The sequence below is a fragment of the Protopterus annectens genome, chromosome 5.part0 (assembly GCF_019279795.1).
Source record: "Protopterus annectens isolate FY-2018-M chromosome 5.part0, PAN1.0, whole genome shotgun sequence".
Classification (NCBI taxonomy): Eukaryota; Metazoa; Chordata; order Ceratodontiformes; family Protopteridae; genus Protopterus; species Protopterus annectens.
Window position 1 is genome coordinate 1,785,022,858 of NC_056735.1, and position 15,237 is coordinate 1,785,038,094.

Genomic DNA, 15,237 nt, shown 5'->3' on the forward strand with positions numbered 1-15,237 from the left:
CGGGGCAATTACAAATCCCAAACATCAGAGGAAATAAAAAAACAAATTGTACACAATTTAACATTAGAAGATGTACATCACTCCTTTACAAACAGGCATCTTAGAATGGAAAGAGACGGCTCATGCAGCACATGGGATGGCATGAGCTAGCTGGGAGCTTATATACTGCAACAGAGTTGCGACCAATTGCTTTGTAACACTATTAGCATACTTGTTTCTATCACAGAAAGAGGGACTGGAACCATCTCAACCCTATTACTAAGCCATTTTAAGCCAAATCATCTTTAAAATAAGAGGTGGCAGTGGAAAATCTATCTGTGTGGACAAACTGCTTGAAGACAGAATACAGGCTCATGGTGAAGAAAGAGTAGTCAAAACAATAACTAGTGCACAAGTTGCATACCTAAACGGTCTGCCTGGGGAACTGCTCTCTTTACTATATTTTGTAATGCTAGATGTATAATGTTAGAAGAAATATGTAACACTGCAATGCCTGGTCAGACAGCAGCACAAAGAGGACTTTAAAAGGCTAGCAAACTTTGCCACCTAATGGCAGATAATATTTAACAAATACACCTGTCAGACACTTTACATGGGAAACAATAACTCAAAATTAGATTCAAGAAAGGAAGGAGAGTCCATCCCTTTATAAACAATAGTTAGGTTACAAATCAATAAGAGTTTCGTGGTGGTGGTGCTTCGGAAGCGTTTTCGCCTCACAGTAAGACACTGTCCGGATCGATTATCAGCTACAGCGTCTTCTGCATGGAGACATGCGTGAATGGGCGTACCTTCGTTGAAGGTTGTGCGTCAAGCCTGGCAAGCTGGTACGTAAAAATCAACTGCCAATCATTAGCGGACCGGAGTTCCGCTGTGGCGACCTCTAACCGGGAAAAGCCGAAGGACACAAACAAACATATGAAAAAAACAAGACTCTTAAAAAGATGAACAATGAAAAAAGAAAGAAAACAAACCAACAAGAACAAGGAAGAAACAAACAAACAAAAAAACAAAACTAGGACTGTCCAAAGACGGGAAGTGACAGACGCTTGGTAGCCTAATCTCACTTAAAGGAAAAATGGAATACGATTAGAGGTTCATAATTATAAGGACCTGTGAGGGATTTAAGGCACGTCAGGAAGACAATGCACAACCTACAATAAAAGGAGCAGTTTAAGCATCTGTAAACAAGTCATGGGTAAGAAGAAATTCTTAACAGAGAATGTCTTGGACAAGTTGAATGGAGTTTTCATTAAGTGTAATGCACAACAAATACACAAACATTAACAGGTTTAGCAAAGGGGTGGCAAATGCAAAAACTGCACACATTAAGCAGAGTAACAATCATCTTCTACCAAGAATCAATATTATTCATCATCAAAAATCTACTGGATACTAATGGATATAAAACTTTTTTTTTTTTTTTGCAAAAAATGTCTCTTCTTTTCAGGCAAGTTAGCTTTATACCACAGAATAAGACAGCACATATTCTTTTACTAAAAGTGTTTTATCACATTGCAGTACTGCATTGCGGCATCTGGTGAGTTAAGTGCCATGATGCATTTTGTTTTAGCCCAAACCCATTTATTTGGACCATGCTTTTAATAAAAAGCTTTGTTAACTTCTTACTGAAATCATGGCTCAAATAAATTTAGTGTGTCCCAGGTGGAGTCACGCTAGGCACAGGTGCATACACTTTGAAGGATGTACCTTTACACTTCAGCAGCTTCTCATGTTTTCTCTCAGTTTATGTTACAGAGGTTAAAGATCACTGTTAAACCTCAGTGTCATCAACAAGGAGAAAAGTGAAGGATTTTTCCAGTTTTAATAAAGACTGAAAAAAGTTCTTCCATACCATATACTCGCACCTGTGGCCAATTTAGTGTGTCTAATCTACCTACTGCATGTCTTTGGAATATGGTAGAGGATTGTCACTGATAAAGTGACAATCATGACGCTATGTGCAAAAAATGGGAAAAGGGGTTGTGGATGGATGAAGTTCACAGATGCACTTAAGGCACCAAATTCATAGGTACTTATTTGGCTATTGATCTGTGAGGATCTTAAGAAGGCAAGCCCTGCATTCCCCATGGTAGTTTTATAGCCCTTATATTTTGTGTATGAATAACCCAGAGTTGGAAAGAACAAGTACATGTTAGGACATTCACTTGCTGCCCATTTCCAGTAAGTGCATGGGTGCTAAACTGATGGTGATTTTAAAGTTCCCATCCAGTTATCTAAATTATGTTCAAGACTGTTTCATATAAGCGGTATTCTGCGATACATACCTATACCTCCAACATGTCATGTTTATGTTGCAAAAGAAATTTGAGATCCTTTGATTGGGTATTTACTCCACCACTGGACTTGTGAATGTGTAATAGGTCAGACAGGCTAGGGAGGCTCTACATGTGAGGCAGAAGTTACCTGTTGGCAGCCTGTATGACACCAAGAAAGAGGGACAAAGCTTTGAGAACTGTCTGCATAATTTTTATACTTTAGGTTCATAATACTTTTAGTGAACGACCGTAACTCTTGCTCAAGTTCTGACAAGTGTTTGGAAGGGTAATGCCGAAATGGATATTACATTCAATGACTGGTCTAACGAGTTGAGAGTACAGTAGGAGGACTACATCCTTGGACCTAGACAGTTTATCTTTAGATAAAAGCTGTGCAATGAAAAAGGACTTCCGTATAATTCTGGAAAACTGACTATCAAAGGACAGTTCACTGTCAACACAGGTTCCCAGATCCCCGACTACATGATCGACTTTTCTGGGGTTTGTCAATGCGATAGCTACAAGTTTGTCAAAGGATATGATTATATATTTCTTGGCATTTAGCTTTAGTCTATGGTTTTTGACACCAGCCATATGTTTGGCAAAAGCTCTCTAGAAGGATCTTGGTGACCTCTAGTGAGTTTATGATGGCAACTAGTTTGCAGTCATCAAGTAGTAAATGCCAAAGAAGAGTGGCCCTAGGACTGGACCCTGGCTACATCACTAGTGACAGGTCTTTTGGAGGAGGTAGAGCCACCTACCCTAATTTCCAAGGTTCTAATTTGCAATTAATCAAACTAATTGTTAGACAATTTGCTACCACCACGTTACATAAGGATTACCATTTAACTGAAAAGAGTTTTATCTGTGATGCCTGAATGTAGGATGTTGCCCAATACCTTTCTGAGGTCTAGATACACAGTGTGTACTGATCTGCCTTCATCCATTGCTTCAGCAACCTTCTCAAAGAAGTCAACCAGGTTATGTAGTCAGGATCTGCCCTTAAACCCCAAACTGGCTTTAGTTGAGAGTCCTTAGCATATGTCCTTATTTATTTTATTCCATAATGACCCTTTCCATAGCCTTAAAGATGAGGATGACCAGGCTTATGGGACAAGAATTACCCGGGTCCACTGCCATCCTAACTTTGCTCAAAGAGATGACTGCTGCTATTCTCCATTCATTCAGAAGAAAGCCTCTTTGGAGGCTGACACTGACTAGCCTCTGTAGGGGTCTGTCAAATCCTGTTTCATCTGGATCTATGGAAGTAATGTTCTTGGCCATGTATAGTGACTTGATGACTTGTTCTAGGGAGATTTGAGGGGAGGTATAGATGCAGGTATGACCTGGGAATACAGGAGGGGGGGGGGGGTTGAGCTACATTTCTCCACCAGATAAGAGTATGGGACATCATTTACTATTAATTCTATGCAATGTTGCACAACTATGTTATGAACCTCATAAATAAAGATTGTTTTGAGATTATCCTTCACACGGGTGGCTATTTTTACCTTTTATCTGCCTTTTGTTGATTTCATCAGGGACCGGAGTTCCCTGTCAAGTTTCCCAAGAGCATTTTTAGCATCTTGAGAGTTGAATTCTATTTTTGAACTCCATCATGGGGATATTCTTAAATTTGGTGTTGTACTTACTTTCTAGGAGGACAGATGCATCAATGTAGCTATTTACATGTGCGCAGAATTTGCCAGTTAAGGATTCCAAATAAGCAGTGGGAGCATCAGGTTGGAAAGTGATTCTGAATTTTGTCAAGTCTTCATTTAGTTTTATCAGATTAGCCTTAGCATAATCTCTGAATACAGAGGTACTAGAATATGCTTCTGGCATCAATCTTATGGTGAACGTCACTGATTTGTGGTCAGATTTGAGCAGGGAAGAAATGACAATTGGTGGGGAGCAAAGCTGTCCCATACTGGTAAGGACTAAGTCCAGGATAATACCACCTCCTATATTCATCTTTATGGGCTATTTGCTAATTTGGAGTACACACAAATATATATATTACACACACACACACACACACACACACACACACACACACACACACACAAAAGTTTAAAAACCTCCTTAAGGAGCATCTAGCAAAACACCGGCTCTGCTCTTGCCCTACTTGTGGTTAAGCTACCTACTACTCCCCTACATTACTCTAGCTCATTCTCACAGCTACAACTATTAACTGCTGAAGGCTATCTTGTTTCTACACTTGGTTTCAGTTATCAATTTATACATACATACTGCTTTGTCTAATTTATGTAGACTGCATTTTTCTATATCGCAGTTACTGTATCACACTGTTCTCACTATTAACTCATGCAGCCAGTTTTTATCACTGTACCATTTTTTGTTAAATTTAATTTGCCAATTATTGTTATATAACTAATTTCTTTATTAACTTGTATTAATCAAAAATGTACAAAGCATGTACAATTTGATTGTTTAATACTGTCTATTTTATGTATGGAGATTTTCTCCCCGGGCCACTGCTGAAAATAGGCCTCATGCCCAGTCGGACATTACCCGGTAAACACACAAGACATACACACCTCTGCCTTTGCATTGATAATCAAACTTTCTTGCTAGTTAGACCTATATTAACATCTTATGGGCCACCAGTAAGTTTCACCTTGAGGTCCTCTAGCTGGGACTATGCTGGCACATTTTACCAATGATAGTCTGTCAGCTGGTGCAGATTTTTAAGGCTGTGCTGTAGCTCCTGTAGTGCAGTGTCCGATTCCCTCAGCCCTTGTTTGCCAACTGTGTGACCTTGGGCAAGTCACTTAAGACACTACTCCTGGGTCACCCCTAGAGAGAGGCCATCTCTCCAGTGGGCCTAGCTGGTTAACAAATGGTATCCTCCATCATCATCTAACCCCAATGCCTCCTGCACAACCTCCATCTTCCAAAGTTTGTCCTACTACAGCACCTCATCTTCTGTCCCACTCTTCCCATTCCCCCTCCTCTCTTAACTAATTATATCCGAATGACACCTCCAGAAGCTCCTACGGACGCCTCCATGTGGCATCAAAAAAATGCATGTTCATATTTCCATCAATAATTCCAAAACTGTGCTATCTACAAGGTTTTAAAAGACCTCATCTTAAAGCTTACGCAGTGACAAAACTGCATTAATATTTGACCTCTGTCTAGTGGAGGTAAAGAGATATTGATTTTACGATATTAATTTATACAAATATATTTCCACATTTTTCTAAATATCTCAACAACCAAGTAACACAGAAATTCTTAGCCTAATGTGAAAGCTCTCAGCTAGATAAATAAAATGCTGCTGACCATATGTATGTAACTTGAGTGGTTGCTGAGATATTGTAAGTTTTATACAAAACATTACAAACATAATAGTTACTCTGTTTACTGTGACTTATAAAATTCAGTTTAAGACTTAGGACCTAAAGAATACTACCACTATAAAAATATTTATACCTCTTTCATAACCCCTATGCTTCCAGATATATGAGCATTTGTTTGAAATGTGAGGACATAAATTGATTCTGAAAAAAAGGCTTAGGATCCGCCCATTGGAAGTTACAGTGCAAACTTCCTGATCTCCATTGGAGTGAATGAGTTAACTCCAATGATCCCTTTACAGGTTCATAGGTGTACAGTAGGCTAATGACCCCAGGGGCTTTTTTAAGCCTTGCCATACTTCCCAAATATATCTGGCAATTTTGGTACCCAAAGTTATTTTAAGGGGTATATGTAGTCAAGGACCTGGGTAGTCAAGCATTTACAGGCTGCCTCAGTCCATTAAAGATAGATACCAGACCAGGGGATGAAGTTCCTAACTCTGCTTCCTATGGATGGGAAGCAAGTACTCTGTTTAGTGAATGTGCAGCAGGATTGGAGGATGCCTTGCAGGCCGGGCACAGATCACCTCTCAGCAGTCAGTAGGAGACAAAGATGTAAAGGACAGGGCTTTGAGGCAATCCACTAAGGCAAACTTCCTCTTATCGAGTCAGACCATGGCAAAATTCCAAGCCCCATAAAACCCTGAGAACAGTGCTCTCTACAGAATTGTTCACAGAAACCCCTGCATAATCATATAGCTACATAGAGACACCTGTACCTACCCTGAACAAGCATAAGACAGACTCAAAACATAAGCCACCCTGGTGGAATCCCAGCATAGATAGACTCTACTACAAAAGGAAAAATTGTAAAGGAAGAAAATCATGGTAAAAATTAAAAAGAGCAATGTCCAGCAAGATAAAAACTACCATCAATCTAAAATTTAGAGTGATAGTCAAGTCTACCATAGCCAACTTGAAAAAAAATAGCCTCTAAGGCTAAGGACAAGTGAAGAAAGCTTTGTGGTTAGGTCCACAACCTCAAAGGTAGTACTGAATAATGTGTCAAATTAATTGTACATGGAGCCACCTATACTGAGCCAGAAGATGAATAAAATCTTTGGCAGACAAATTTAGCTCCAGCCCCCCCCCCCCCTCCAAAAACACCTAAGAATATAACTTCCCCAAGAATCAGCAGTGGACAGATCCTCAATACCTGCTCCCAAGACCAAAAACACCATATCGGTGGGCCCCAATATTATCCCAAATGCCTCCACTAGTATCACTATTTAACTACAGCCAATGGACTGCGTGCCCAATGCTTCATTGACATCATAAATCCCATGCACAAAAACCCTTGTCCACACAAATACGGACAGTTCTTGTAAACCTCCATGTGTATGATCTTCCCTCATTAACTCAAATGATAAATTACCATCAGTTTTTTTTAAAACTGGTAGCATTTTCCTGTAAATGCCTCTAAGGACTTCTAAAAAAATTATTTGATTTTTTTTTTTTTTTTTGATGACCTACATAAATTCTGACGTAACCCTCCTCTGAATGACCCAAATGCTAAATCTGCTACTTATACCTTTGACTTCTTTTCCACAAACAGATGTACTGACAGAGACTCTCTGGCCTCATCAAATATGATGCATTTAAAAACAACCTCCATATGGTGGGCCACCTGCAGAAATAAGCTACATGAAAAAAGAAAAAATAAGTCATATAACTCGTTTCACTTTACCAACCATAACAGCATATTAAAGCAAGCTAGCAAGAGCTTAAGGGTATCATTAGGAAGCTCAAAACTGAATATGAACCTAAGAACTTCAAACCTTTAACTGTCAGAAAATTAAAACCTATCACAACAATGTTCACATTTAGTTTATAATAATAAAACCCATTCTGATCCAAAGGAAATAACCAATATCTTACCTGAAAAATTTAGTGCAAATTTGACTCCACCCATAGTTACAACTATACCACAGTCCCAGCCACCCATATAATTGGGACAAGCCCTCTCAAAAACTAAGAGTACCTCATCTATGAGCCCTCATAACTACCAAGCTACCCCAAATATCAGTACCAAATATGGCCTATCTGATCCCTTACTTAGTCCCTTTAATCTAAGCCTCTCCATTTGATACATTCCCAAAACCTGGAAAACAGCCATTGCTGTTACCAAAGGGGTGGCTCAACCACTTATCCTGGTAACTACAGACCCACTAACTGCATTACCCCAGATCTCACTAAAAACCTGGACATTAAACATCTCTCAACTCTAGACCCTGATCAGTTCTACTTTGTCAGACCTCCTGCCTCTTTACCAGTATTAATATCTTTGGAAAACAGGTGACTGAAATAATGGATGACATCATGCAGCACACACAGCATATCTGGACCTGTCCAAGGCTTTCAACACATTTCCTCATGAAAGCTATGTTGACAAACTTGCGATTCTGAATACAAATCCATACACTCTATGGTGGGTAGTTAAATGGTTGTTCTGGAAGAACTAGTATGGTTAAAGATGCAGGTACCACTTAAAAGTGGAAAGAAAAAGTTATCAGTAGTGTGGGTCACAGAACTCCATGTTAGGCCTTTTCTTGCCTGGCATCTATTTTTCAGACCTTCAAGCCAACATTCTTTGCCTGTAGTTTGCAAACAACTAAACTGCGTCTTATTCATTCCTCCACTAACTAGCTACACCATAGGTTAGTCCACATTAACAACGGGTGCAACAGCAACAGTCTCAAACTAAGTATGAAACAAATGCAGTGAATGTAGTGCAGTGCATTTTGGAAAACATTTCTGTATCACACCACAGATGTGACACACCCCTCCAATCTGATACTGTGGTAAGGGATCTAGGCACTCTTGCTAATTCCTCATCTTTTGAGCATCATCTCTCCACAGTAGTTCAGAAAGCCTTCTATGTAGCACATCTAATTTCTAAAAGAATCTCCTCTAGATCCAAAGTCGTCTTTATTTTCACCTATTTCACTCTCTCAAGAAAGTATTACTTAATTGTTGTAGCTAGTTGCTTGATTTGCGTCCCATACCTTTTCACATTTGGCTAACTAAATTGTTTTTACAAGACTGGGACTGCAATTCTAGTGGGAGTAGGAAGGTAGCCTAGTATGTACAGGGGGATTAAAGGGACAAGTACTTGTTTTAGCTAGTTGGTACCTTTTCACTTTTGGCTAACCAAAGTGCATTTTTACATTAAGAAGGCAGGGACTGTTATTCTAGTGGCAGCAGTAAAGTAGCCTGGTCAGTCTGAATTGGGAAACACACAGGGAGGCTTAAAGTGAGATTGTTTCATCAGCCAGAGGGCTTATTATGGACTTAGTTGTACGGTGTTATTCTGCACTTGAGAGCTAATTTTGTGTTTTTATACTGAGAAGGTCCAGGATAATCCATCCTGTGGTAGAAGGTATTTACCTAGTCTCAGAGATGGGCATCATTCCATGGAGCTCAAAGTGTAGTGGTTTATTAGCCAGAAGGCACAGGAGTTACTTTCCAGATTTTTTTCTATCTGATTTGAAGGGTTGTGGATTAGCATAATGGATAAATACATTTACCTCACACAGACAAATACAGGATTTGATTCTCACTAAAAGAAATTGGCTGGATTTAAAATCAGTCATTTACAAGGGCAGCTAGCCTAGTATTTACCTATGAACCTATGATGCCTCTTGGCACACAGTTTTATACATTTATTACTCAATCTGAGAGGCCTCAGACATTTCTAACAAACAAGATCAATGGCCTGAAATGTTTTAGTTATCTGTACAGACTGGCAACCCTCTCTCTTTACTCAGTTTCTTATAAACCCCTTTGGGATGATATGTCTAATCTTTTGAGGCACAAAAATATCTGAACCTCCTTGACCTCCTATTCCAGTGCAGAACAAATGGGACTTGAACCTTCAACAACATGTACTATCGTATGACATTCATATCCCAATGTATGCCCCACCACAACTTCCACTACACGATAAGTGAAACAGCACCCTTGCCAGCTTTACAGTAAACCTAAATAACTAGACAGTCTCAAATTCTCCCCTGGTATGACTCGTGCTGCCATCATTAAGGCTGGGGGGGGGGGGTGTCAACAACTTTAGACCGTGGTTATTGGCTAAGCTTGCAATGGCCTGTGGACTGATTTCCTAGCAATTTCCTATGAGCCTAGCTACACTGCTTAACCTCATGACATTAGCCCAGTGACAGTTTTATGGTGGTTACTAATCACTGAAACATCTCACAATTTTAATAAAAACAACAATCCCAAAAGGAAGTAGCAGCAAGCCAAGCACCAATAAAAGTAGTATACCACCACACAGGTCGAACAAAAAAGGAAACCACCAAGAATTAGCGAAAACCACAGTTTAATATCGCTTTCGTCTTCAAGAGACTTCATCAGAATAAAATAAAACACACATCAGCAGCTACTTATATATCAGTCACTAATTAAGTCCAATTAAAACACATATTTAATGGTACATGCACCAAAACATGTTATAAACAAACAAAAACAAGTCCTTTTAAAACCTTCAGTCTCCTATTTTTTAAATAACATTTAATGTTAACTGAATCATTTATACCAGGTTTTTGGTCAGCACCTAATCTTAACTGCCACATAGCTTATCTCTGTTCAAGAAAATCCTTGAATGACCCACCACTAATATTCCTAAACTACATGTTCCAAAACAGTGAACAAAAATGTTTTTGTACCCCCTACATTTTAGTGAATGCCTAAATAGGGCATTATTAATATTCTTAGTCTTAATACAATAATAATGTTCTTTAATTCTTTTACTTAAAAGGACCTAGTAGCCATCCCTACATAAAATTCACTACAAAAGGAACAGGTAGCAAGATAAACTATACCACAGGGATTACAATTATATATGCCATCAATAGGAATAGTCTTGTTTAAATAGGGTAGTTCAACATCCTCCTCCTAAAATAATCGACAAGAACTGCAGAAACTACATTTATACATTCCCTTACTACGTCTCCCTCTGTTTTATGAGTTACTTTAACCTCTTAAAATCAGCTTCTTAATATGTTTTTTGCAAAATGGCTTACCAATGGGGCTTCACATATCAACATGATCTTATTTTTCTTCAAGCCTCTTTCAAACATATTAACCCAGAGTCTAGCAGCCTGCCTCCACCTATCCTGAGCTCTCCTACACTCCCAGAACATGTGGCACACACCTGCCTGGGCCGTACCTCACAGCTGTACGCTGTTATTATGTACAGTGTGTTTCTAGGAGTTGTATATCAGAGATGCTGGGTTTTCATATGTTGGTCCCATATATGTAATTTTCAATACTTTCTCCCACTCCCTCAGCCTCTCCAAATTATTTTTTTTCCTCTCTGAAATCTCAAATTTTTGTATATCAAAGTTTTGATCCTTTTTTTTTTTTGTTACAATACATCAAACGTTTCAGGGGGTGTCCCTACAGCTTACTAGAATATTACTTCTAACAACAGATCAAAAGTCCCAGTATATGTTAACTGATCTTGTAATTGATAAAATAGCATAACCATCTCATCCTTCTATACGGTAATCAGTCGAACATGTTTTGCTTATCTGTTCAAACAAAGAATTCCTGGTCTTATCCATTTCAGCTAGTCTTATTGAATGAAGCATTGTATCCTGGATGCTTAGGTGGTCCCATATGCATTAATATCTGAGCATATCCCAGGTCATATGCCCAAACTGCTCGATTCCTTTTCCCCCAATAGGCTGTCAGTTCTGATAAAACCTATCAAAGTGAAAGGCTACCTGCCCTTCCGCCCAATGTTGAGACATAAAAAACTTTCCTCAGGCATTCTTCTCCATTTAGCAATATTAAAAGCAATGATCTAGGTAGGGGTAAGTACCAAGTCCCATCTTCCTTCCAATGGCAACAAAAGTATTGCTTTCTTAGGAATTATAGAACTGTTATTTATTAAGGGGTACTTGTGTGTCACAGGTATATACAGAATTACATGTACAGTGTGTGAAGCATTACTTTGATCACATTTATCGTCCCTATAATTGAAAGGGTTCTTTTCTATTTGTAGCATTGTCTTAATTTTCTTATTCAAATTATCTAGATAAGATTTCTGATCACTGTTCCTTCGCAAGTATATTCCTCTTCCAGGCATGGATATGCTGAGCATTCTACTTCCAGATACTTCCGACTGTTCCTCCTGTAAATGTTTGAAAAAAATGTGGCACGTTGTTTTGGCCTTAGTTCTTACCCCTAAAAACCAGAGGCAGAGAACCCTTAAATTCAGCTTCCATATTGAGCTTATTCTCTATGATTCACAAAAAAATATAGTCTCTTCATTCTACTTGCATTATACAGCTCTATTAACAGTATTCTTGTTTGCTCAGTAAGAAAATATTTCAGCTTAACTTCAGCAGAAAAAAAAAAAGAAACAAGCAACAAACATACTGCCATATTTACCAACATGTAAATATGAAAATACAAGGTACAAAACCTCTGCCTCAAAAAGAACAAGCAGAACATTATAAAGAAAAAAAGTCCAAGACTCGTATATATTTAGGGCTAATACACTCCTGCTTCACTAAATCGGGTGGGTGCATTATGCACTGGACATCATTTGCCATGAGGCCACTACTCTAAACATTTAGAAAATGAGAGTTAAAAGTTCATAGCCCTTATATTTGCTCGAGAATCATGCTGTCTTCATTACAGGAAACCCAGAGTTGCTGTATATATTCAAAACTAACGGTCCTTACCATGTTAACTCTAGTCTTCTTTCGGCTTTTCCTGGTTAGGGGTCGCCACAGTGGAACTCCGGTCCGCTAATGATTGGCAGTGGATTTTTACAGTGCTGAGTTGCCAGCCTGACCTTCAAAGAAGGCACACCAATTCATGCACGCACCTACCTGCATGTCTGTAAAATGTCAATCTCTAGTACTGTGGAATAATTTATTAACTCAGTTAACCTGTGCAGTTCTCACTTCCTTCAGTCCTTCGCTTTCTGTTGTGTACTACGATGACTTAAGTCGAGTGATAACCCACCACGATTCAAGTCTTTGAAGTCTCCCTTGGAACTCTCTCCAGCAATATTCATCCTGCATATCACAGTTGTACCGCCACTGCTCTCTCCACTGAGGTTTCTCAGATCTTACATTTCTTCTTCTATCCATAAGTAACAGACAAAAGGAATCTCACCATGATTTTAAACTCAATTTAAAAACTCTTGCTAAACTCATCACAATGTGTCTGTAACACTGCCCCATACAAACCACCACTCATAACCAAACCACATGCCATCCCTCTCCCAAACCCCCCATAACTACAACATTTAACACTGAAATATGTACCCATCTGCTTCATCTTTGCCCTGATGCACACACCTCCGCTCACTCTAAACAACTGATCTCCTACCCTCTAACATCTCCATGTAATCCTATACATGTTGTACCTCCCAATTACTTAGAATCCTTTCTCTCTTACACTCATCTCTGTAAATAGTGCAACTACTACCCCCACCATGCATGCTTTTGCTTCACATCGTATAATGGAAGTTACTGTAACCTACAATGTAAATAATATAGTGTACAGTGTGAACAAAGCATGGTGTTAAGCAGCTTTTCTCCCCGGGAATCTGCTGAAAAGGGGTTTTTTATGTATAACCCAGCTGGACTTTCCTAGTAAACAGAAATAAAAAGTAAATTTCTCTCACTTTGAGTCGGCACAACAGAGGACTGCTACAAATCTGCATCTTCTTTGTCCTTTACACTTGTTCAAGTCAGCAGTACCCACATGCTAACAAGCCCTCCCCTTATTTTCTACTGAAGTTTCATGCTGTCTGGCCAGAGAGGCACTGCTTCTCAGAGGTGAAATAATCCATTTCATTCCCTCTTCTGAAGACTGTGTGCTTTCTGAATGTTGCCATGGGCTGTTCTCGGTTTTTTTTTTCTAGTCTTTTTTCCTGACTGACTGATAAAGGATGATGTCTTCAGCTCTCTACACTTTGTTTGCTTTACACACACATCTCCTTGTAAAAAAATATGTTCCAGACCTTTCCAGTGCCCATTTCCCTTTTCCATCTTTTCTTGGTAGAACTGCCATGCATCAGCAATATACATGGAGTAGGTAAAGCCTGGCTCTCAACAGTACAACACTGCATTTCAACACTTGGGCTCCGTTTTATGAGTTACTTTAACCTCTTAAAATCAGCTTCTTAATATGTTTTTTTGCAAAATGGCTACCAATGGGGCTTCACATATCAACATGATCTTATTTTTCTTCAAGCCTCTTTCCCATAATTCATTTCAAGTCTGTTTTATACGAGTTATGCTAGACATAAGGACGTAGTGGTGTATTCCCATTCCATTGAAATACAACAGATTAGTGTCAGTCACTGTCATCTTATATTCCTTCTGTAACAGGACTGTTTTTATTTAATGAATGGTCCTCGTGTTTTTCAGGGCTTTTTTTACAGCATACAAAGGAATTGCACAGCTGCAACCAAAACAGTTGCTAAACTGCAGGTTTTTCTTCAAAGTATCATTTTGTAGTCCACGGTGAAGTGACAGCCTCTCCCGCTACACTTTGTAAATGTGCTGATACTTTACAAGAATTACAAGTAAAAGTATTTTCTGTTTTTTTTTTTTTTTGTCTAAATGCCACAGACATCTTTGATACTACATTCAAGTCATCTTAAAATGTAAGATAGTATAAACAACAAATAAAGTTTAAAGCTTAGCATTTCAATACTGTGATGCTGCTCATGTAAATTTGTCAAGAGGTGACAACAGCCTTTGAACCATTGACTGATTTAATTGCTCTGAAGGGCATGGATACATTAGAAACAGCTGTGAATCAGTGCAAGTTCTCAAGCTCTCTGCAATAAAGACAATGGAAAACAGTTTTGCACCCCTATGTCTTGTTTACAGCAGCCTCAGCACCTAACTACACATTTCTCTGCGTATGTCTTGTTTACAGCAGCCTCAGCACCTAACTACACATTTCTCTGCGTCTGTGGTATGTCATGGAAGTGTAGACAAATTCCTCTGCAACTCATGTGAGAAGTTAAGCTTTAAAAAGTGGGTGGTCTTTCCCTTGCTTTAGTACAAACAGGTTTTAGGTACCTACACAATATTTAATCATACTGCAAGGAGAAAAGCAACCAAAGAGTCAAGTTAAACTGTAGGAGAATTTAAGTGGACTCTCCTAGCTTATACATTAGAGCAATATCCTAGTATCCTGCCAATTAACCATAACTAACAGGTCAACTAATCACACAGGTGAACCAAAATAACACAGTATTAATCAGAATGTGCATTTTAAAATCCATGTAATAATCTGTGGAACTGACTGTAAACTGCGATTCTGCCCCAAAGCACTAGATGTCTTAACAGGTCAAGAATTCACAGTACTAAACTTTATAACAGGAACGTCATTTAAATGTCCTGTACAGACTAGCATTACAAACTGAAATGTAGCAGAGTGCATTCCAGGATATTAAAATACTCTGTCACAGGAGACTCGGTGAGGGCAAAAACTAAATAATGAAATAGTAATTTTTGGCACCTTAAACCTAAAACTCACTGTAAACTACAACAGATTACAAGTAAACTTTTCTTTCAAATATA

General features: G+C 38.8%; 1 protein-coding gene across 4 annotated transcripts in view; it reads right to left on the minus strand.

Annotated features, from left to right (window-relative positions):
- ESD (esterase D) overlaps nt 1-15,237 on the minus strand; it is a 678,542-nt gene that overhangs the window by 441,105 nt on the left and 222,200 nt on the right. The window lies entirely within an intron of this gene.